Source organism: Mytilus edulis, chromosome 11 (genome assembly GCF_963676685.1).
Source record: "Mytilus edulis chromosome 11, xbMytEdul2.2, whole genome shotgun sequence".
Taxonomy (NCBI): Eukaryota; Metazoa; Mollusca; class Bivalvia; order Mytilida; family Mytilidae; genus Mytilus; species Mytilus edulis.
Genome location: NC_092354.1, coordinates 83640670 through 83663457, shown reverse-complemented (window position 1 = coordinate 83663457; position 22788 = coordinate 83640670). Strand labels below are relative to the sequence as shown.

Here is a 22788-nt window from a genome sequence, read left to right as displayed (position 1 = left end):
GGGGGGGGGGGGCATTAATATTTAACATTGTCTGTCTGTAGTAGTACATACATCGGCAGGGATGATTCCAGGACTGGGTTGCACAAACGTCTATTAAGTTAATAGACTATTAACTTCTAATAGACTATTAAATATCTAATTGACAATTAGTTAATAGAGTGATTTAATAGCGTTGCACGATTCACTTTTAATGATACTATTAACTAATAGACTATCAAGTGACTATTAACATTTTAATAGTCAATTAAGCTTCATTTAATTCTGCGAGTTTAATAATTTTTTCACAACATCATTACGATTTTCTCGATTTTCATCGTTTTCACGACGTCATCATGATTTTCACGATTTTCATCAGTTTTTCATGACGTCAACACGATTTCAGCGATATTCATCAATTTTTCATGCTATATTTATATCTTCCATTTTGAGAGTCTGACTCAATCTAAGTCGATTTTTCACTTCGTTTATGGAAGGTTGAGAACTCGAATAAATTACTATAGTATTTGGCACAATCGTGGTAAAATCTGAAATTTATAATCTCCCATGAGAAAAATTTAGCCGCTAATTTATTTCAAACAAAATACAATAAATTGCTTGTGTTGCCATTGTAAGGGATTGAAAATTCTCGGAAAAAATACACGAGGGAAGAAATTAAGTATCATAAATCGGGGCAGCCCCGTTATTCAGATGTCCCATTAGTCCGACACCCCATTGGTGCGACAACCCAATAGTCCGATACCCCATGATAGTCCAATACCCCAAATAGTCTGACATGGAATAATTCAACAACTTTTTTAAATAAATAATTTTGATTTCAAAAAATAATCCCATCAGTTAAACCTACATTCCTCTTGATAGTCCTAAAAATAATAATACAAGTAACATATCATAAAGTACTTACAATATTTCAATTTTGCGTGATGTCCAGTGGCAAATATTATTGACATGCATGTTCAGGCCGAGAACAATCATTTGACAGTAAAAAAAATTAGATAGGCCCTGTATTAGTTGACATCGGCATGAAAAAAAGGTCAATGACACTTGAACTGCCACTAGACAATGAATACATTAATATTTAACATTGTCTGTCTGTAGTAGTACATACATCGGCAGGGATGATTCCAGGACTGGGTTGCACAAACGTCTATTAAGTTAATAGACTATTAACTTCTAATAGACTATTAAATATCTAATTGACAATTAGTTAATAGAGTGATTTAATAGCGTTGCACGATTCACTTTTAATGATACTATTAACTAATAGACTATCAAGTGACTATTAACATTTTAATAGTCAATTAAGCTTCATTTAATTCTGCGAGTTTAATAATTTTTTCACAACATCATTACGATTTTCTCGATTTTCATCGTTTTCACGACGTCATCATGATTTTCACGATTTTCATCAGTTTTTCATGACGTCAACACGATTTCAGCGATATTCATCAATTTTTCATGCTATATTTATATCTTCCATTTTGAGAGTCTGACTCAATCTAAGTCGATTTTTCACTTCGTTTATGGAAGGTTGAGAACTCGAATAAATTACTATAGTATTTGGCACAATCGTGGTAAAATCTGAAATTTATAATCTCCCATGAGAAAAATTTAGCCGCTAATTTATTTCAAACAAAATACAATAAATTGCTTGTGTTGCCATTGTAAGGGATTGAAAATTCTCGGAAAAAATACACGAGGGAAGAAATTAAGTATCATAAATCGGGGCAGCCCCGTTATTCAGATGTCCCATTAGTCCGACACCCCATTGGTGCGACAACCCAATAGTCCGATACCCCATGATAGTCCAATACCCCAAATAGTCTGACATGGAATAATTCAACAACTTTTTTAAATAAATAATTTTGATTTCAAAAAATAATCCCATCAGTTAAACCTACATTCCTCTTGATAGTCCTAAAAATAATAATACAAGTAACATATCATAAAGTACTTACAATATTTCAATTTTGCGTGATGTCCAGTGGCAAATATTATTGACATGCATGTTCAGGCCGAGAACAATCATTTGACAGTAAAAAAAATTAGATAGGCCCTGTATTAGTTGACATCGGCATGAAAAAAAGGTCAATGACACTTGAACTGCCACTAGACAATGAAAGTACATACTAGTATTGAATAGGAACCGCCGGGAATTTTGCTTGCAGCAGGCTCAGCCTTTTTATCACGATTGATTGGTAGATATGTATTAGTGCAAGTGGTTGGATATATTCACCCCTAAAAATAAAGAATGAATGAGACGCGGTGTAGCGAACATTTTGTCAAACTAAATAAGCTTTGTGAAGCTTTATCGAATAACTATCATGACGATACACAGCTATGTATCTCTCCCAAAGCGGAGAAATTAGAAAGTTCAGGTTCCAGTTAGGCTTTACCGCTTATAGACGATTGTATGCGAGATGCCTAGTTTAGTGTACAGAATTATTTTGAGATGAACATTAGTTTAGTTAGTCTATATATACCAGGGGCGTTGCTACCCGGAGCCACGGCAGCACGTGCATCCACGTCGTTTTCACAACAACAAAAAAATAGAGAGAGATGAGTTGGTCAATCGGAATCGGAGACTTTTGGTGTCTTTTCCGTCTATCCCGGATATTAGTTTGACAACCAACTTACAAGTGTTGATGAAGCTGTTCATTCAGAAAAAGATCCGAAGTTGCGTGCACATTGATTCGGCATGCAAAAAAAGAAATGGCAAAATAAAAATTTATAAATTGAATGTTAAAGGAAACAACTATGTTGTCACTTTTTTTAATTGATGAAATATCATTAAATATAACGACATTTGGTTTCAAAATAATTGTTTTTTTTTTTAGATTATGACAATATCGGAAGGTTACTTGTATCTTTTGAATTTGTAATACTCAGTCTAAGATATGTAGTTTTTGGAGCACATTTTACAGTGTACAGTTCATCAGTTTGGAATGAGATGTACCAATCGGCATTAGAATTATCAGATCCCTTCGATATCGTTGAAAATATGCCGAGGCGATGTGGTTGACAGACTATCGGAGCCAATCACCCTGCAACCACGCCAAAACAGTATTGGAAAGTCTCATTATTTTTTGTGTTCATAGACCATATGATAAGGCAACTGGAGAGTGGGGTCGCGTCAAGTTATCAGAAAATCGCTTCTTTGTGCTGTATCTGCTTCATCGTGTTGTAGGAAATATCACTAACGAACAAATCTCAATATTGCCTGAAACATACGAAAGTGACCTAGCATGTAATTTTGACGAATTCAGTTTGGAGGTCGCTCGATGCCGAACACGTACGCTGGTTTATAACATCTCGCGAGTGCTACCATGCCATGATGGCCCTGAGATCTATCAGTCACGGTACTACGTATGTAATTTAAACAAATGGACGATCAACAAATAACGAAAGTTACATAGCATTACTGCATATTCATCGGGATTTCAGTGTGAATGTTTACAACAGGAAAAAATGCTCGTAAATCGGAATAGTGAAAACTGGCACCTTCCATTGTGAGTGTCAAAAGGGGTGGTGTTGAATTGATTACTAGAGTAATTTTCGTGTCGCATGCTTGCATGTGTTGTTTAACACTATATAAGGGAGGGGGGAATCTGCATGCAAAATATTTTTTTTCATCTGCTTGACCAGAAATATTTTTTTCCATCAAATTGGGGATCAGAATATTTTTTTTTGGAAAAAACCATAACCCCCTTGAAGTTATCCGCGCATTACAGAATTATTTTGAGAAGAACATTAGTTTAGTTTGTTTATACAACAATGTTTATACACTACTTAATTGAAGAGTGAATTATTTAATACATTGAACTCTAAAGACAGTGTTAAACCAAATAGAACTTTGTAAAATGTACCGCGGTCTATGCATATGAGGAATCTGTAAGAACAAGTTTACAACAGCAAAAAATGCTGGGAAATCGGAATAATGAAAACTGGAACCTTCCTGTGACAGTGCCAACTATTTTATGAAGGGGTGTCTGGATTGCGCAGGAGAGGGTCGTTAATTCCTATCTGTATTCTTTATACTTTTTGCCAATTATTCTCTAATCTTTATATTTAAACACCTCATTTTTCTCTATTCTTTGTTATTGGTCCATTTTTCTATATTCTTTAAATGTCCCCCCCCCCCCCCCCCCCCCCCAATTATTCTCTATTCTGTAAACCCACATCCACATCCTCGTGAAGCTCTACCAGGGATGATTCCAGTTGTTTTCAAATGGGTCCCTTGACCATCAAAATTGGGAATTTTCATCAAATTGGGAATTTTCTTAAAATTGGGATTTTTTTTCCACATAAGATCTATGATGAAATAATATCATTTTCCTGTAAAAACGGAAATTGTATCAAGTTTCACCTGTTTCATAGTGTGTGGATATCCTTTTTCATCATAAATGATCTGTCGTGTATTTTCAAAAATGTGCAGACAGTCGTTTTTTTTATTTGAGAGCCAGGCAGAACCTTTACTCAATCGGCGCCTATTGAATTTTGATAATTTATAAGTTTTTCTCCCTGTCGAGGTCTGCTTTTAATATGTGACCCATTTTGACAAAAAGCATCTATTATTCTATATGCTTTTACGAAATAAAATACTCCCATAGCATTTTCTTCAATTTAATTGAAGAAAATGCTATGGGAGTATTTGATCTAGTAAAAGCATATTTCATTTAAAGGTCTGCTTTTACGAGAACTAAGGTATTGAGAAACGTCTCAGAAAAACACATAATAACAATATGATAACATATCTTATCTTAACAATCTTTCGTTTACATCATTCTTATTCAGATCTTAAAACACTTTGAAGACAAATGGGAAAAATTGTAATTGCCTTAATCGGTGCAGGAAACATTTCCGGAAAAATCAATTTTAAAATATTTTTTTTCTAAATTGGGAATTTATTTTCACACAATTTTTTGGGGCCGCTGGAGGAATTGAGGGCCGCTAAGCGGCCCTAAACTATATAGTGGAATCATCCCTGCTCTACTCATGAAGTATATTTTCTATAACTGCAGTTATTAACCTTTGTCGGCCTATTGGGGTGTCGGAACAGTGGGGTATCGGAATAATAATGTGTCGGAATATCTGGGCAACCCCAAATAAGTCCAATAATTTATGTTATTATGAACCCTATCCCATGTGAATATCAGATATTTATTTTAAGTTTATATACAAGATATACCATTTGAAGTGTCGGATAGTTTTGTTTCACCTTCATATTACAGTTTTCAGTTGCAAAAAAAAATTATTTTAAAAATATGAATTGGATATAAATATTATGGACAATATACACCATGCCATCTTAAATATAAAAAAAAAGAAGATCAAAACTATCACGTAGTTTCTCTTATCTCCTACGAATAACAATGTATGTTATTGTACGTTATTGTGCACTGTTCTGTTAAATTCATTTCTCCAATCTGTAGTAATCATTAAAATGTTAACCCGGCATGCCATACTTAATAGAAATGCGGACGTGAAAGAAAGCACTCTTTATCAAAGCGTCAACGGAGATAGCCCATTCTTCACCCCTGTTATAAAAGGTTTTCAAATGTCCAATGCTTTCGTCCATGCATGCCTTTTAAAAATTGTTAATTTTGGAGAATGGATTTTATACTAAGAAATATATTTCAGTTTGAAAAAAGCCTGCATACTTCCAAGGATGAAGGCAAAAGTTTTTTTCTTCAGTTTAATGACACTTGCCTGAAAATAAAACCATTGTTTCCCTTATAGATTCATAATGACAATGGTTAATCATAGAATTACAATTATATCTTCATTTATGCTTCAAAAACTTATCAATTTTTATCTTTTCTTTCTAATATTTATTATAATATTAAATAACAAAAACAATTATTTTTGTGACGAAATCATACAATGCGAGATATCACCGGCTGTGCGAGGCTCTCAGTCCGTCAAATCATCGAGTTGAGAAGCCTGTCACGGTATTCTTCGGCTGATTTTGAGGTACAAGTAATCCAAGCACTTGCATGGCATCCATTTCAAATGTACAATTAAGGACTTAATAGCGCTCCTTCGTTCAATTAAATTTAATAGTGAGTTAATAGACTATTAACGTTAATTAAATTTTGTGCAACGCAAGTAATAGACTATTAAATTTAAGTGTACTTTTAATAGACTATTAACTTTAATAGACGTTTGTGCAACCCAGTCCAGGTGTTTTCAAATGGGTGCGTTGAACATCAAATTGGGAATTTTTATTCTAATTGGGAATATTTTAAGCATAAAATCTAAGACGAAATAACATTATTTTCCTGTTCTGTTCTGTTTTTGTAGTATTCCTCCACTATTTTGGAGAACCGTTGTTCATACAACGTAATAAGTCCACTACTGTTCTTCAATTTTGGACTGAAACACCACCTAATCGTCTGGGGAGCTACTTATTATTAAAATAAGATATAGATCCTAGAATCAAAATTATGAAAACTGCAAAAACTGTAAAAACGGCAAAAGTATATTATTAAGTTTAACCTGTACACTGATATTCATGTCAGTTGTAACATTTTGAATAATTCTGGATGGGCTACTGTTATTACATGAATATCATTGAACATGATGCACTAGTCTATCTTAGCTATAGTTACCTAGCATGTCTAGGCCTACTACAAAAACATGTATTTCAGCTAACATAAACCACTGAAAAAAAATCATTCATCGGGTATGTTTTCAACAGCAGGTCATCTCTACCTTGATTCAAATGGATTTCAAATTGAACTGGTCAATTGTCGAATTCAGAAAAGCAATTACAAAAGTTCATATACTTAATTGATAAGATATTTAAAGCATTGGACCAGTGTTCTTTAAAATTATTTGAATCATCTTCAAAACTTTTGAAATAGTTCCAGAATGATGACATCGTATTTCATGAATAGTCTATCATCAACATTATTTTCAAAAAACGCTCAAACTTCTGTCACAGATTAAGGCAACTATAATTTTTCATTGTTTGTTGTCAAAACGTTTTTAAATCCGGGTAAGAATGATGTTTACGATCGCATTTTATTAACAATTCAATTCAATTCTTTATTGTCATAAAAATACATATTTATAGATGTGACATTAACAACGATTTTATTATGTCAAAATGTGGCAAACAATTTTATCAGCCGAATTCATTTGATTAATATGTTATACAGTCATGATTCTACTTCGTCAAAATTATCTCCCCATTACGCCAGTTCATTTTCACAATCGTAGAAATGGAAGCCAATGTAGGGATGACGCGCTGCCAATTTTGCTCTCGGAAATCAATAAATTTATCCACATTGAAGCCGGTATTTTATTGAATCTGTGTCGTAGACTATGAGAACAAGTTACGAAATATTTGATGTCCTTGTTTCATCTGTTTACTGATGAAATCCAGAAAGAGGCTAGATCATGTGCTTTAAATAAACACAATGGGTCATTTCTGGTATTATGTCTTTCAATGGAAAAGATCACCAATTTCGCACGTCTTTGTGACGTCATTTACCTGATAGAAGGCATGCCTGTATCCCTGCTCTTTTTAAAGTTTCAAGCACTTTCATAAACGTCATTTTGTAGGGTAGTATAGAAATAATTAATGTTCCGCAAGTACATAATCGTGATTGCCGTATGACCGAGAGAGGGTGACCTTACTTTTAGATTTTTATTTTCCGAATATGTCATGTATGTTGTGCAGTATAAAAATTAAAATAAAACTTTTTCACCCGTTTACTCAACATGTGTTAGAAATTTAAGCATTCATTTTTGTCACATGGGAAGTCACATGACAAATTTGTTGAAAACCGTATCCAGACTGGCCCATCTTCAAATGCTAATGGGTTTCTCTTTAAGGCACGCAATAGTCAAAGTTGTGACTGAGAGCAAAATAAGAAAATAGATGGATCTGTACCATTTTCAGTCAATGCTTACAAATAACCTACAATTGTCTGATTCATAAGGCGCTGATAAGATCAAGCTTAAATCAAAAGGTGCTTCAAATACATTAAAAATTTGTGTTGCTGTCAAGCGCTAAGACAATTTTTTAAAACATGACTATGATCAGGGCAAATTTTCGAAAATGTCATGCTGCCAGATCTTCAATATTCTCATAGCCCAAATGGCGACCAGATATGAATTTTTAGTCGCCAATCAGCTTGTGAAGTCACCTAGGCGACCATTTCAGTAGACTACATTGAGGGCTAAAACTTGTACACAATGTTTAATTTATTACCTCAAAATACAGATCTACATTGTAGTTCAACTGATCTAGAGTTATGCAACCTTAGATATGTGGTATAATTGTTAAAATTATTTTATAATGACCCATTAACCCTTTCAACGCTATACACGGCATATGCCGCGATGACGTACGCCGTTCGCCACTGCTATTCGCGGCATATGCCGCGATGAAAAAGGATTTTTCATAAGGACTCTTAAACCATTCGGTTTTCATTCGGGTTCTCTCTAATTTTTCCTCGTTTGAATCTAGGATATGCAAGGTCTCATTTGCGCTTGAAATATCGACAATTTTTATAGTAAAATCATGCAGTAGAAGGAAAATAGAAGGAAAATAAAAACAAATATTTTGACAAATGCAAATGGCGGAAATCGGAAACGAAGCTGTAAATATGGAAAAATTTCAGCATTTCCTTGGCGAAACTTACAACGAGGATTAGTTAAAAGGTTTCTTGTTATCTCAATGTGTTTATTACATAAAATTCGTGTGGGAAATATGATTTGATCGATCATTACGAGACGTAGAAAAAGGGGGGAAAACGGAGGTTGACTGAAATTTTTTAGGACGGAGCTATTTATTTGTGCCACGATTACATAAAACGTTATGTATGGTACAATACGCTACGGAATCGATAAAATCTGATAAAAATTTCAGTAAAATAATTGCCTAACATTACAGTTCATGCTCTCCTGAGCATTTTTCATGCAATAACTTTCTCTGTATCTCATATAATAAAAAAGATACAGCAGTCTGAAAAGGAAAATACTGTTCTAATGAATGTACTAAAAAAAAATGCAGCAGCAGCAGCCATTTTTCTATTTTTTTGTATAGCGTTGAAAGGGTTAATGTATTCTGGTCTATGTGTCTGTCAACCAACTGTTTGTTCCGCTTCAGGTTAAATTTTTTGGTCAAGGGAGCTTTTGATACAGTTGAAGTTCTTGAATCTTAGTAAACATGTTCTCTATGATATGATCTGCCAAATAAGAGATTTTCACGGTTCACTGAACATAGAAAATGATAGTGTGGATGAGGCATCCATATGGACACATTCTTGTTTTAAATTGGAGTTACAATGTACATTAACTTCCTCTGTACATAATTGTAGTTGAATATGATGTTCAATATCTGTATTTGAATCAGCTACAATTATGGACAAAGAAAGATAACTCCAATCTTAAAAACTAATTTAACCCTTTCACCGATTGCTGCCCAGACAGAAGCTTCTCGGAGACGATGGCTTCCCTGGCTACTTTTACTCAATTGGGAGATCTTCATAATAAATGTCAATAAAAACTTGTTTGTAGTTATTTGTGTATTTATTTCATTCACTAATACCGAGTTCACAGTTTTGTTTATGTTTTGATAATTTTTTCTTCTTAAAATATTCAAATTTTCGAATTTTTCGGCAATTTTTTGGTGAAATTCTCAAAATTCTGCTCTTTGACCCCAAATCGTAATTTTTTAACCCAAAACGGCAAAATTTTGAAAAAGTTTTATGAGGATGTACAAATTTTTCACACTGAACGATGTCCATTCCAAGTGTTTTGTACATAAAACAACATTTTATGTCAGAAAAGTATACTAGTTTGGCTTCAATTCTTCCATATTCTTTCAAAAAAAATGTTCCCTCATTTCAAATTCTCGTAAATTCCGTAAATTTCCTCTGATTTTGACACGGTTTTCAACAAACGGAAGCGCCATGTTTACACTTTCATCCGGGTATTCATCAAAGAAAGATAACTCATGTTTGCACTGTTTTGAGCGGGAAATATAAAAGATGTATTCTGATCCCGGTAAAACGGGACTCATCGTCAGCTGTCTGGAGCATGAATCCTGGTAACTGGGACTCATCGGCGAAAGAGTTAAACAACTACAAAGGAAGATAACTCCAATTTTAATTTTATTTTAACAATTACATCAACTACAACCACTGCTTTATACAATCCAATGTTCACTGAAAAAAATAGAAACCCATATGACAATATGTGCTTACAAGCACTTTGGTCATTTATCATTACATCTGTATCTTTGTATGCAAATTTTCAAAAATAAAATATCACAAGGACAATAAGAACTACAGTTGTCCATGTCCAGCTAAATGTATATGTAGGTTTTAAGATATGACTAAAGATTTTTTCAAACAAAAACATGTTTTGAATTTCTCATAACTGTTGTAGGCCAAACAAATATATATATGTCTGTTTACGTTTACCCGACCGACCCTTTTTTGAGCGCCAATCCTAAGCCATTTTATTTTGTCGTAAAGTGATAAAAGTTAATAGAACTTGTGTCAAAAGCGAAGTAAGGGTTGCCAATAAATTTAATTAATTGCCTGATACATCCCTATGTTCACAATTTAGAATATGACAACTTTTAAGGAAACTTAATGAAATAAAAACTTTGCTGCCATTTTTTTTCTAAATAATAACCAAGGGAAATAATCCAATCATTAAAAATACAGGTAAACTCAGCCCATGGACAACTCAGACCACGGCAAGACAGACCGCACAACTCAAGATCATGGCGCAAAAAATAAATTGGAAATACCGACCTGCCTACCCTATTTATTTTGATGATGTAACCTGTAACATTTATATTTTTTTTTTTTTGCCTGAAAAAAAATTAAAGCAGAGTTTAATAAAATTTGCAAAACTTTGACCACAGAGAGAATATTTGTGGATGACGCTGACAACAGAATGAAGGATTGTCACTCTGTTGCGTCAAGTCGCAGGCGCCACAAAAAAGATAAGTTTATAAATTGTGGTGCTGGTTCCCGGCTAACTACTTAACTATCAGTGTTCTCCCCAGGCCGATATGATGCTGCGGTGCCGCAGCGCCTTCATAATATTTTCGTCAATCCCGCAGCGTCTTAACCCTTTCACAGATTGCTGCCCAGACAGAAGCTACTCTGAGACGATGGCTTCCCTGGCTACTTTTACTCAAGTGGGAGATCTTCATAATAAATGTCAATAAAAACTTGTTTGTAGTTATTTGTGTATTTATTTCATTCACTAACACCATGTTCACAGTTTTGTTTATGTTTTGATAATTTTTTCTTCATAAAATATTCAAATTTTCAAATTTTCGGCATTATATAGGTGAAATTCTCCAAATTCTGCTCTTTGACCCCAAATCGTAATTTTTTAAACCAAAACGGCAAAATTTTGAAAAATTTTATGAGACAGTACAAATTCCTCACACTGAACGATGTCCATTCCAAGTGTTTTGTACATAAAACGACATTTTATGTCAAAAAAGTATACTACTTTGGCTTCAATTCTTCCATATTCTTTCAAAAAAAATGTTCCCTCATTTCAAATTCTCGTAAATTCCGTAAATTTCCTCTGATTTTGACACGGTTTTCAACAAACGGAAGCGCCATGTTTACACTTTCATCCGGGTATTCATCAAAGAAAGATAACTCATGTTTGCACTGTTTTGAGCGGGAAATATAAAAGATGTATTTTGATCCTGGTAAAACGGGACTCATCGGCGAAAGGGTTAATTTGCGGCTGTCCCTTACTACTTGATCCCGCAGCGTCTTAATTTTCACATTTTCATTATAAATGTTGGTTAAAATTGTCAAGTTGCTGATCACCGCTGAGAGGTGGGTCAGTGTTACGCAATATCTGATAATATAGTTTTACCTGAGCCACGCTTATCTTAGCCTTATCGGACTATGTTATCATGTAATAGCGTAAATGATCATCAAGAAGATAGATATTTTCAGAAGAAAATTAAAAAAATTAAAAACTTCAGTGCAGAAATTGAAGAAATAGATCGCAAATACATTGTATTTAAGCATCGTGTGTTTGATTACTTGACCATTTATATAACGATTTTCTTCATTGGTCGAGAGAAGAAGAATCTATTAAACACGACCAATGAACGTGTTCAATACACGTGATAGATTTGAATACACATTGCTAAAGATAATTACGATGAAAATTATGAATGAGAGTATTTGTAGTTGAAAAGATTAAAATAAACTTTGATTAAAGATAACGAGAAGTGATTTATTTTAATTGAAAGTGAAAAATGTTGCTTGCAAGGTAAATTCGTTTCAAACTGTCATATTTTTAGAAATAAAATGATCATTTAACATCGATCGTGAGTCCGTGCGTCGGGAACATTTTATGTGACAATCAACACGGGTACGGAATCGCCGCGGCTTCTGTATAGATTTATTATGTCACTAGTAAATAATTCCAATGGTCTTAACTTTAACGAAGTCTGGTTTATATCTACCTGCCAAAGATAGGTTTTAACAATACATATAATGCACACGGAAGCGTAAATAAATGTCAAATTAAACTATGGAAACTTGTCAGCTGTTCATTAAAATATTTTTGTTTTAAAAAGTTGTATACCAACTATCTTAACCATATTCGATTTTATTAATTCTGAATGAACATGTTCTCTGCAAATAACAAAGGGTGAATTCTAAGCAAAAGACATGATGGAAGTAGAAGGTTTTTTTTTCTTCAGATCAATGACTTCTAATGAAAAGGGGAATACACCTCCCTCTACTCTCAGCAGATGTTATAATTGCTTCTAATCCCAACTGAGCTAAAGTTTTAGCAAGTGATAACAGCAAGCATCATGTTTCTGGTTTCAGTGACAAGTGGCTGACTGAGTTTTCATGGCTTAGAAATGTTAAAGGGGGTATAAACAAAAGTTTATATGAGAGGGGGTTTTCAACCCTGAAGAGGATTAAGACAACGTTGAGAAACAGACTGTCCAACAAAATAACACTATCTTGAAACAATATCCCTAGAAGTAGCAGAGAGTACAGAGATGAATATTTATATTTTGACTTCTTTAATTGACTGAATATAAATAACTTTTGTGTTTAAAATCAATTTATTTCATATATTGTATATTCTTGTATAAATTCATTAACCCTTTCAACGCTATACACGGCATATGCCGCGATGACATACGCCGTCCGCCACTGCTATTCGCGGCATATGCCGCGATGAAAACGGATTTTTCATAAGGACTCTTAAACCATTCGGTTTTCATTCGGGTCCTCTCTAATTTTTCCTTGTATGAATCGAGGATATACAAGGTCTCATTTGCGCTTGAAATCCCGGCAATTTTTATTGTAAAATCATGCAGAAGGAAAATAAAAACAAATATTTTGACAAATGCAAATGGCGGAAATCGGAAACGAAGCTGTAAATATGGAAATATTTCAGCATTTCTATGGCGAAACTAACGACGAGGATTAGTTAAAAGGTTTCTTGTTATCTCCATGTGTTTATTACATTCAATTCGTGTGGGAAATATGATTTGATCGATCATTACGAGACGTAGAAAAAGGGGGGAAAACGGAGGTTGACTGAAAATTTTGAGGACGGAGCCACTGATTTGTGCCCCAATTACATAATACGTTGTGTATGGTGCAATACGCTACGGAATCGAGCAATAGGTGTCTTCTTTATTATATGGCAGATAAAACAACAAAATAGATGAAGACTAAAAGTAGTTTTTATTCAAAATTCAACACAAATGTAATAAATTACACCTTTTACCTGTTAATTACCTGAAAATGCAGGTAACCTGATAAAAAATTTACTGAAATAACTGCCTAACATTACAGTTCATACTCTCCTGAGCATTTTTCATGCAATAACTTTCTCTGTATCTCTTATAATAAAAAAGATACAGCAGTCTGAAAAGGAATATACTGTTCTAATGAATGAACACCAAAAAAATGCAGCAGCAGCAGCCATTTTTCTATTTTTTTGTGTAGCGTTGAAAGGGTTAATACTCTGCATTATTAAACACACAACACAAAGCAATATTGCATGTTATGATTTATGACTGATTGATTCAGATCACAAAAGTTCACTATAAAAAAGGAGTTACGCACCCTTGAATTTTGCGCCTTAAAAAAATCCTGGGGAGAACACTGACTATGTATGTTGTTAAAATAGAAGCGAAGTCCAGTTTTCATAGTGTGCATTAATTAAAGAAAAACATGAAAACTTGAATGAAGCATAAAATTTTGTTATTTATTAGTATAGTATATTAGATGATCTGAATTAAAACTGCATATTAATATGGAATGAGTAAGTAATTTAAGTTTTGAATGATAAAAGAGCGCCATCTACAATAAATTAGTAGAAACAGATATCGCAAAAGTTAGTTACTGTTGAAGTAAAATGTTGCAGACAAATCAAATCTGAATTAGGGAAAACATTTTAAGTATTGGTCAACTATCGGGTCATTTACGTTTGGATCAAGATTTTTTCGCAAATCATGAGGCAACATTTGGGGAACTTTTACTGAAAATAGAGTGCGACATAAACTTCTCCTTGGAGATTCTCTAAAGTGACTTTGTTTCACTTCGTCTGGTGTGGTACGGGTGAACCCTTTTAATTTCTTATAAATTTAAATATATAATGTTATTGTGAAGTCCTTAGATTTTACAGAACCCAAAATTTAAGTCAAAAGCCACCTCAGTTGCACTGGAGAAAAGAGATTTGTTAAACTGCAATGGCTATTTATGAAAAAATAGGGTTATGGATAATCATAATTTTTGCATATTGGTAAAAATCAAAAGATTATCACCTTTTCTTCCATGAATCGATAAATAGCTATATAAATAGATTTTCCTTTAAGTATTGATTAAGTAAAGGTGTCACTACCATTCAAATGACTGCTCTAATCAAATTGTAATCTGACTCTGCCATTTGAGTTTTTGATTCATTAAAAAAAAAAAGTTAAAAAATACATGTATTGAAGCCTAAATTGCTTACTCAAGAAGTTCTAAAATTAAACGGAGAAGTTGTCTAAACTTGAAGCAATTATTGTTAGATAAATCAACCTGTTTCTAAAGCCTATCTAAACGTTGGAGATTTTGACGCACGACCATAGATTTCCACACGGTTTATTTGACCATTTATTTCCATAGCCTATCTGGTTGGCGATTGGCTGCCAGTCTATCCCGACTACAATCACGGCCACTCATTGTAGAACAAGCTTCTAGGTAACAGTTAAAATTTAACAGCATTTTACTTATCACCAACGGAGAGATAAAGCAGAACTTTCACATTGATACAAGGGAGATTACTCTCCCAGGAAACCAGACCCTATCAGTTTGTGTTAGTTTTTATGTATCTGTTATCACATGTAGTGATTACGTTGTAATTCTAGTTTGATTAGGGTTATAGGGTTATCTAATACCTGTATTTACCTATATATAGTAAGTATAGCTACTTATTCTAATCACATCATTTGTATTTACCTATATATACTTATCTTATGAAAACAGCAGGTCACATACAATTGATACATTGTTTGGTGGCATTCCTTCAATAAATATACAATAGACTATTTTCACATTACCTGCTTTTGACTCTGGAATATATATGTTGCAAACTTGCAATTTAGAGAAATTAACTTGTTTTCCAATGATTTATAGAAAACATACAACATATACCCCCCCCCCCTCATTTGCACCTACTAAAAGCTTTTATTTACTTGCTCAAGTGTTTGTTACCTGTTCGAGTGTCGTAAAATTATGAACTTAGTGGTCAAAAGTCTGTTATATAAAATGCATGTACTGGTAGTCTATTCAAGCTTTTCTGCAAAGTAATTTTAGCTTGCACAAGTTGCTATTAGGATTGCATTTCCCTTTGATATAGGTATGGTATTTAACAGTATCTTTTAATGCCTCCAAGCCAATATTTGATAAAATAATATTTCATTAATGATGAATTGTCATAATAGATAAGGTATAAAGAAATTTTTTTATTTGTACTTTAGAGTATACTGTTTAAATGTATATAAAATATAAGGAGATGTGATATGACTGCCAATGGGACAATTCTTCATTCAAGACTAAAAGAACAAGGACGATTTAAAAAGTGTCCATTAAAAAAGTGTTAAAGGTCATTTAAACCGTTGTACAGGTAAACAAATTCAACTAATCTTCTTATCTTTTCAAACTTCATGAACTTTTATTGAATTCCCTCTATGTGTGCCTCATTTAAAGCGTAACTGTCAATAGAAGCCCTTGATTGAACCCCTCAGAGGTATAAATAAAAAGTCAGGATAGTATTGGAAGTTTTTACAGTGTGTTGATATAAGGTTTATGTGATATGTTATAGGACTGGTCAACCAAGGTATTCCCCTGTTACGGGCCGTACAGTGGCATACAGTGGAATTATCACATAACATGGTAAGTACAAAACTTTTTAAAATCCGACCTGCTTTTATAATACGTTCTTGTCCATTCGTTTTTGATGTGTTTTGTCATTTGATTTTGCCATGTGATTATGGACTTTCCGTTTGGATTTTCCTCTTGAGTTCAGTATTTTTGTGATTTTACTTTATAGTACTCCAAATAGACACAAGACCAACATCACATGTCCTGTAAAAAATACATTCGGTCCAGGCAATTTTTGTTCATTTTGTTGAACATTCCTAAGAAAAATCTGATCATGAAGAATCATCAATTCTTTCCTGTAAACATCAAATCCTAATTTCTAGGACTGCCATGACTTGTTAAACATTTATAAACTAGATTGATAGAAGACATGGCTTGTAATAAAAAAAGAAATTGATATCCTAAATTTTATTTGACATACATAATTTCATAAATTGTTCAAGTGTTCATGTTGCATTCTTTATATTAGTGTTTTATATTGCACCTTTAAATTTCACTTGAAAATCCTTTGATATTTATTTAAAGCAAATTTGAACACCTGAAAATTTAAAGTACTGTTATTTTTGATTTTTTTTTTAACCAATATTGAAACAGGTAACTTCATTTTTTTTTCTTCAGGGTTTTAAAATTAGCAGGGTCCACTCACCAATGGCCCCTAAAATTTGGTGAGGTCTACTACTTGAATTTCTGTTTTTCTTGTATCATCATGATCATGTATAGAACTCATTCTATATATAAATTGGTTACCAACATTTATAACTGCCAAACTGGGTATTTCCATATAGATCATATTATATACTAGAGTTGAAGGTTTATTTTCTTATACATGTACAAACATCATTTGCTTGATATATGTACATTGTACCTCGATACTCCTTATTGAAAAAATTACGAAAGAAACTTTTAAGGTAAAATTGAGAATGGAAATAAGGAATGTGTCAAAGCGACAACAACCAGACCATAGAGGCTATTTCTTAGCTTAAAATAAAGGGTAGGTAGGGAAATTTGAAACACACATTACTTTTTGATTTGGCTTAGAGGCTTGTTAAATAGATAAATAAATGATTTATAGTATCTTTCTAAAAAAAAACAACTTATAAAATTGAGCTCCAAAAGACTCCTGGAATGTTTGTAGTTTAAAGGTTTCTGACTACAAAAAATTTGCATCAGAATAATAATAATTTTTATATTTGTATATTTTTCTGATGATTTACATTTTCTAAAAGAACCAAACGGGGATTGCTTGAAGCATGTTGATTTTAAAAGTTTAACTTGAGTACTGAAAACAATATAATTAGTTATCACAGGTACCAGGATTATAATTTAGTACACCAGAAGCGCGTTACGTCTTCATAAGACTCATCAGTGACGCTCATATCAAAATATTTATAAAGCCAAACAAGTACAAAGTTGAAGAGCATTGAGGATCCAAAATTCCAAAAAGTTGTGCCAATTACGGCTAAGGTAATCTATGCCTGGGATAAGAAAATCCTTAGTTTTTCGAAAAATTCACAAAGTTTTGTAAACAGGAAATTTATAAAAATGACCACATTATTGATAATCATGTCAACACCGAAGTGATGACTACTGGGCTGGTGATAACCTCAGGGACAAAACGTCCACCAGCAGTGGCATCGACCCAGTGGTGTAAATAGTTATCAAAGGTATACTGTTCTTACCTTTTGACAATAACTCAAACAATAGTCTTCCTTGGTATTCAATAACATTATAATAGATTTTCATTCAGTCAAATTTTATTAATTGTATATTTGACTTGTAAACTATTGACATGTGTGGTAAATGTAACCATTTGTTTGATTAACTTTGTTACAGAAACAATATCAACCTTTTGTCCCAGACTATTGAGTGCATAACATGTTGCCACTAAGGCTGTGTGGCCATTCTAATCTGTTTTTAAAGCTGGCTGTGCGGCCATTGTAATCTATATTTAAATCTTTCCAGTTTATATTAATTCCAAAGAGTGTGAAGTGTTTTAAATTAGGGAGCTACCATTTGATTTTTATGGGGGGGGGGGGGGGGGGGCTAGGATGAAATTTAAAAAAATAGGCAGGACAGGAGTTTGGAGTATATAAAAAAAAAGGCAGGATGAGACACTTGCAAAAAAAAAAAAATCAGGACCAACAATTTAGGTAAAAAAAAGTCAGGATAAACTAAAAAAACAAAAGAAGGCAGGACAAAATTTTTCATCCTAGCCCCCCCCCCCCCCCCCCCCCCCCCCGTAGCTCCCTTATGACATGAATGAGTTTGTTGCTGTTATATTTATAGTGACAATATAATGTGTACATGAATAATGATATGTTTGTGAAGTAAACCTTTTCTCTGAATCTTATAAAAAAATAGGCTCAACTTCAATGTGCAATCATGAACAAAGGGAAATAACTACAATGTGGAATCACAAACAAAGGGAAATAACTACAATGTTCAATCACAAACAAAGGGAAATAACTACAATGTGCAATCATGAACAAAGGGAAATAACTACAATGTGCAATCACAAACAAAGGGAAATAACTACAATGTGCAATCACAAACAAAGGGAAATAACTACAATGTGCAATCACAAACAAAGGGAAATAACTACAATGTGCAATCACAAACAAAGGGAAATAACTACAATGTTCAATCACGAACAAAGGGAAATAACTACAATGTGCAATCATGAACAAAGGGAAATAACTACAATGTGCAATCACAAACAAAGGGAAATAACTACAATGTTCAATCACGAACAAAGGGAAATAACTACAATGTGCAATCATGAACAAAGGGAAATAACTACAATGTGCAATCACAAACAAAGGGAAATAACTACAATGTGGTAAAAAAAAAAAGATGAAAGTCACTACAAGGATGCAGTGGCGGATCCAGAAATTTTCATAAGTGGGGGCCCGCTCCAGTCACGCTTCAGTGATTCCCTATATTAGCAACCAATTTTTTCCCAAAAAAGGGGGCCCCCCCCCCCCCCCCCCCCCCTTTCCCTAAATCCGCCTCTTGGATGAAACACAAATCTACTGCTGAAGCCATTAAATTTTGAAATAAACAGTAGTCTGTACACATGTTTCAATAAGCGGAATGATACTCCAATTTCTGCAGATATTTTACACAAAGAGTCCTTCATTTATACATTAGTTGACCTATATTGAGATGAAAACTTGAGGGTCTGGATGCATGCAGCCTTAACCACAAGTCCTATGGCATTGGCTTGTAAAATTCTGCTCTACAAACTAACAGAATCCAACTGAAATTTTCTAAAATTGAGCTTCTGGCTTGTGGACTCAAAAAGTTAAGTGTGAAGGCTTTGCATATGGGTGAACAGAATAAGGATTAGGAGGCAAAAAATAGAAGAAATGGTTATTTTGACTTGCACGATAGGTGCATTGCTAGACCTATCAAACTTGGCTCATTGTTTCCTGTATGACAATTTCTCTAAATTATAATTTGAAAACTGAATACTTGTTTCTTTGATAATCAATTGTTGTACTTTGTTTTTTGTGTCCAGTTAGACAATTTCTCTGATGTTAGAATTGAATATGTGGTTCATTGACAATCAATTGTTGTACTTTGTTTTTTGTGTCCAGTCAGACAATTTCTCTGATGTGAAAATTGAAAACTTGGTTCATTGACAATCAATTGTTGTACTTTGTTTTTTGTGTCCAGTCAGACAATTTCTTTGATGTGATTTAGGTTTGACTATGATAAGCCTGGTGTAATGGTTGGGATTTGAGCAATGCAGTATATTATATTTGTATTGCACTTGTCCCGGCCTTCATACTTTGCTAGTGCCACCTCAGAATCCATGTAAATATCTTCTCTATTTTTATCTTGTCTCTTATGTTCCTGTTTGTTTGTCCTTTGTATGTAAGGTATCTCTATTTTCAGCTCACCTGGCCCAACTTACGTTTGTTTCAACCAAATGTTATGAAACTTGTGAACAATGTTTATTACCTCAAAACTCAGATCAAGTACCGATTTGGGTAGCATCGCTGTTTTTTAGTTCTTGAGTTAATGTTATATGCTTGCAGAGGCATCATCTGTGTCCCCATGGAAACATTTCCCATTTATTTTTATCTATGTTTTGGATGATTTGACTTGCAAATATAAGCAGCTGCTAAAGTCAAACTTAAGCTAAATTGGGCAAAGAACTTTCTAAAAACTCAAGATTTTTTCCTAAAGACAGACTTCAAGATAAACTTTCGAGTCCTCAATCCCAAAGTTCAATTTAAGATTGTTTCTGTTGGCTTGAAGAGAAGAATTTTACAAGCCTGAAAGCAGTTTTTCAAGCCATTGCTGTAGGACTTGTGGTTAAGGCAGAAGACTATTAAGAAAATTAGGTAAATTTGTGTAGGGTTTTGTTCTCGAACATTGAAGATTATCATGTCAATATCATCAACAACTATGTTATATTTGATGTATTTTACCATGAAAATTCTTGTGGTTTCTTTTGACCTGATATCAGTGCAGTTTATAACATTGTTCTATCCTTCATTGAAGAAGGGATGATTGTTCTGCTTGGGTTACCGTCAGTAAATAAAAGATGTATAGGACGGATTCTATTTAAATTTGGTTGTATTATTATTCAATAGAACCATCAGTTTAATAATTCGGCATTTAAACTTGATATAACAAAGTCCTTTATATGGATGCATGGTTAATTGACCGGGAATAAATACAAAGAAATAATAGTACTCATATAAATGTGCATAGTTTTGAGATCAGATTTTTCACAGTGTATTATATATAGATGGGTTTTGTTCATTGGTTTTATATTATCTTGATAAATACTTTGAATGGCCCTAAAATGATTATAAATGATGTGCATGATCAATCTGTCTTCAGTGATGGGTTTATTGGACTTTGAATGGACTTGTTTAGAGGTCTGTCTTCAGTGAAGGGTTTATTGGACTTTGAATGGACTTGTTTAGAGGTCTGTCTTCAGTGATGGGTCTTTTGAACTTTGAATGGACTTGTTTAGAGGTCTGTCTTCAGTGATGGGTCTATTGGACTTTGAATGGACTTGTTTAGAGGTCTGTCTTCAGTGATGGGTCTATTGGACTTTGTATGGACTTGTTTAGAGGTCTGTCTTCAGTGATGGGGTTATTGGACTTTGAATGGACTTGTTTAGAGGTCCGTCTTCAGTGAAGGGTTTATTGGACTTTGAATGGACTTGTTTAGAGGTCTGTCTTCAGTGATGGGTTATTGGACTTTGAATGGACTTGTTTAGAGGTCGGTCTTCAGTGATGGGTTATTGGACTTTGAATGGACTTGTTTAGAGGTCTGTCTTCAGTGATGGGGTTATTGGACTTTGAATTGACTTGTTTAGAGGTCGGTCTTCAGTGATGGGTTATTGGACTTTGAATGGACTTGTTTAGAGGTCTGTCTTCAGTGATGGGTTTATTGGACTTTGAATGGACTTGCTTAGAGGTCAGTGATGGGGTTATTGGACTTTGAATGGACTTGTTTAGAGGTCAGTGATGGGGTTATTGGACTTTGAATGGACTTGTTTAGAGGTCAGTGATGGGGTTATTGGACTTTGAATTGACTTGTTTAGAGGTCGGTCTTCAGTGAAGGGTTTATTGGACTTTGAATGGACTTGTTTAGAGGTCTGTCTTCAGTGATGGGTTTATTGGAATTTGAATGGACTTGTTTAGAGGTTGGTCTTCAGTGATGGGTTTATTGGACTTTGAATGGACTTGTTTAGAGATCTATTAAACTTACTTATATATACAGTGAAAACTGTCCCTTCAAGACTGAGGGTTTTGTTCATAGTACAAATGTAATAGCAAGGTGCATATGGTATTCACAGGTGACGGGGCTTGTCAGGAATTGATGTTAAAATATTGGCATCATAGCCCACATCTTATATTTTGTACTCAATATATATAGTTTGTATACAAGAAAAGCAGAAATTTTAGTAGCCCATACCAAATTAAAAGGGCCATTGGAGAGCAGGTCCCTGCTAATTTCAAACCCTGCTTGTTTATAGGTCTATTAAACCAAATAAATATAATGATATATTCACAGTTTAAACTGTCTTGGAGGGACTGATGTTTTGTTCATAGTGGACAGGTATTTGCCTTTTGCAGGTAAAAGTACTAGTTCAGAGATCTGTTTTTATACGCCCGTCGTCTTTTAGACGGGGCGTATTATGGTATACCGTTGTCCGTCCGTCCGTCTGTCCGTCCGTCCGTCCGTCGTCCACACTTCGGACAATAACTCAAAAACACTTTCACCAATTTCCATGAAACTTAAGTGAATTGTTTATATCTATTGAAGTAAGCTCCCTTTCGTTTTTTTTTAATTTCAGATTTTAAGTTTTGGATTTATGGGGCTTTATTCATAAAAAAGGGGGGATTTTCAACACTTC

The 22788-nt window shown here is 33.8% G+C and overlaps 1 long non-coding RNA gene across 1 annotated transcript in view; it reads left to right on the top strand.

Moving 5' to 3' along the window:
• The window catches only part of LOC139496452 (uncharacterized), a 33071-nt gene that overhangs the window by 738 nt on the left and 9545 nt on the right, over positions 1–22788 (top strand). Inside the window, exon 2 of the long non-coding RNA XR_011657663.1 lies at positions 16345–16415. This is a non-coding gene — a long non-coding RNA (uncharacterized lncRNA). The remainder of the gene's footprint in view (positions 1–16344; positions 16416–22788) is intronic.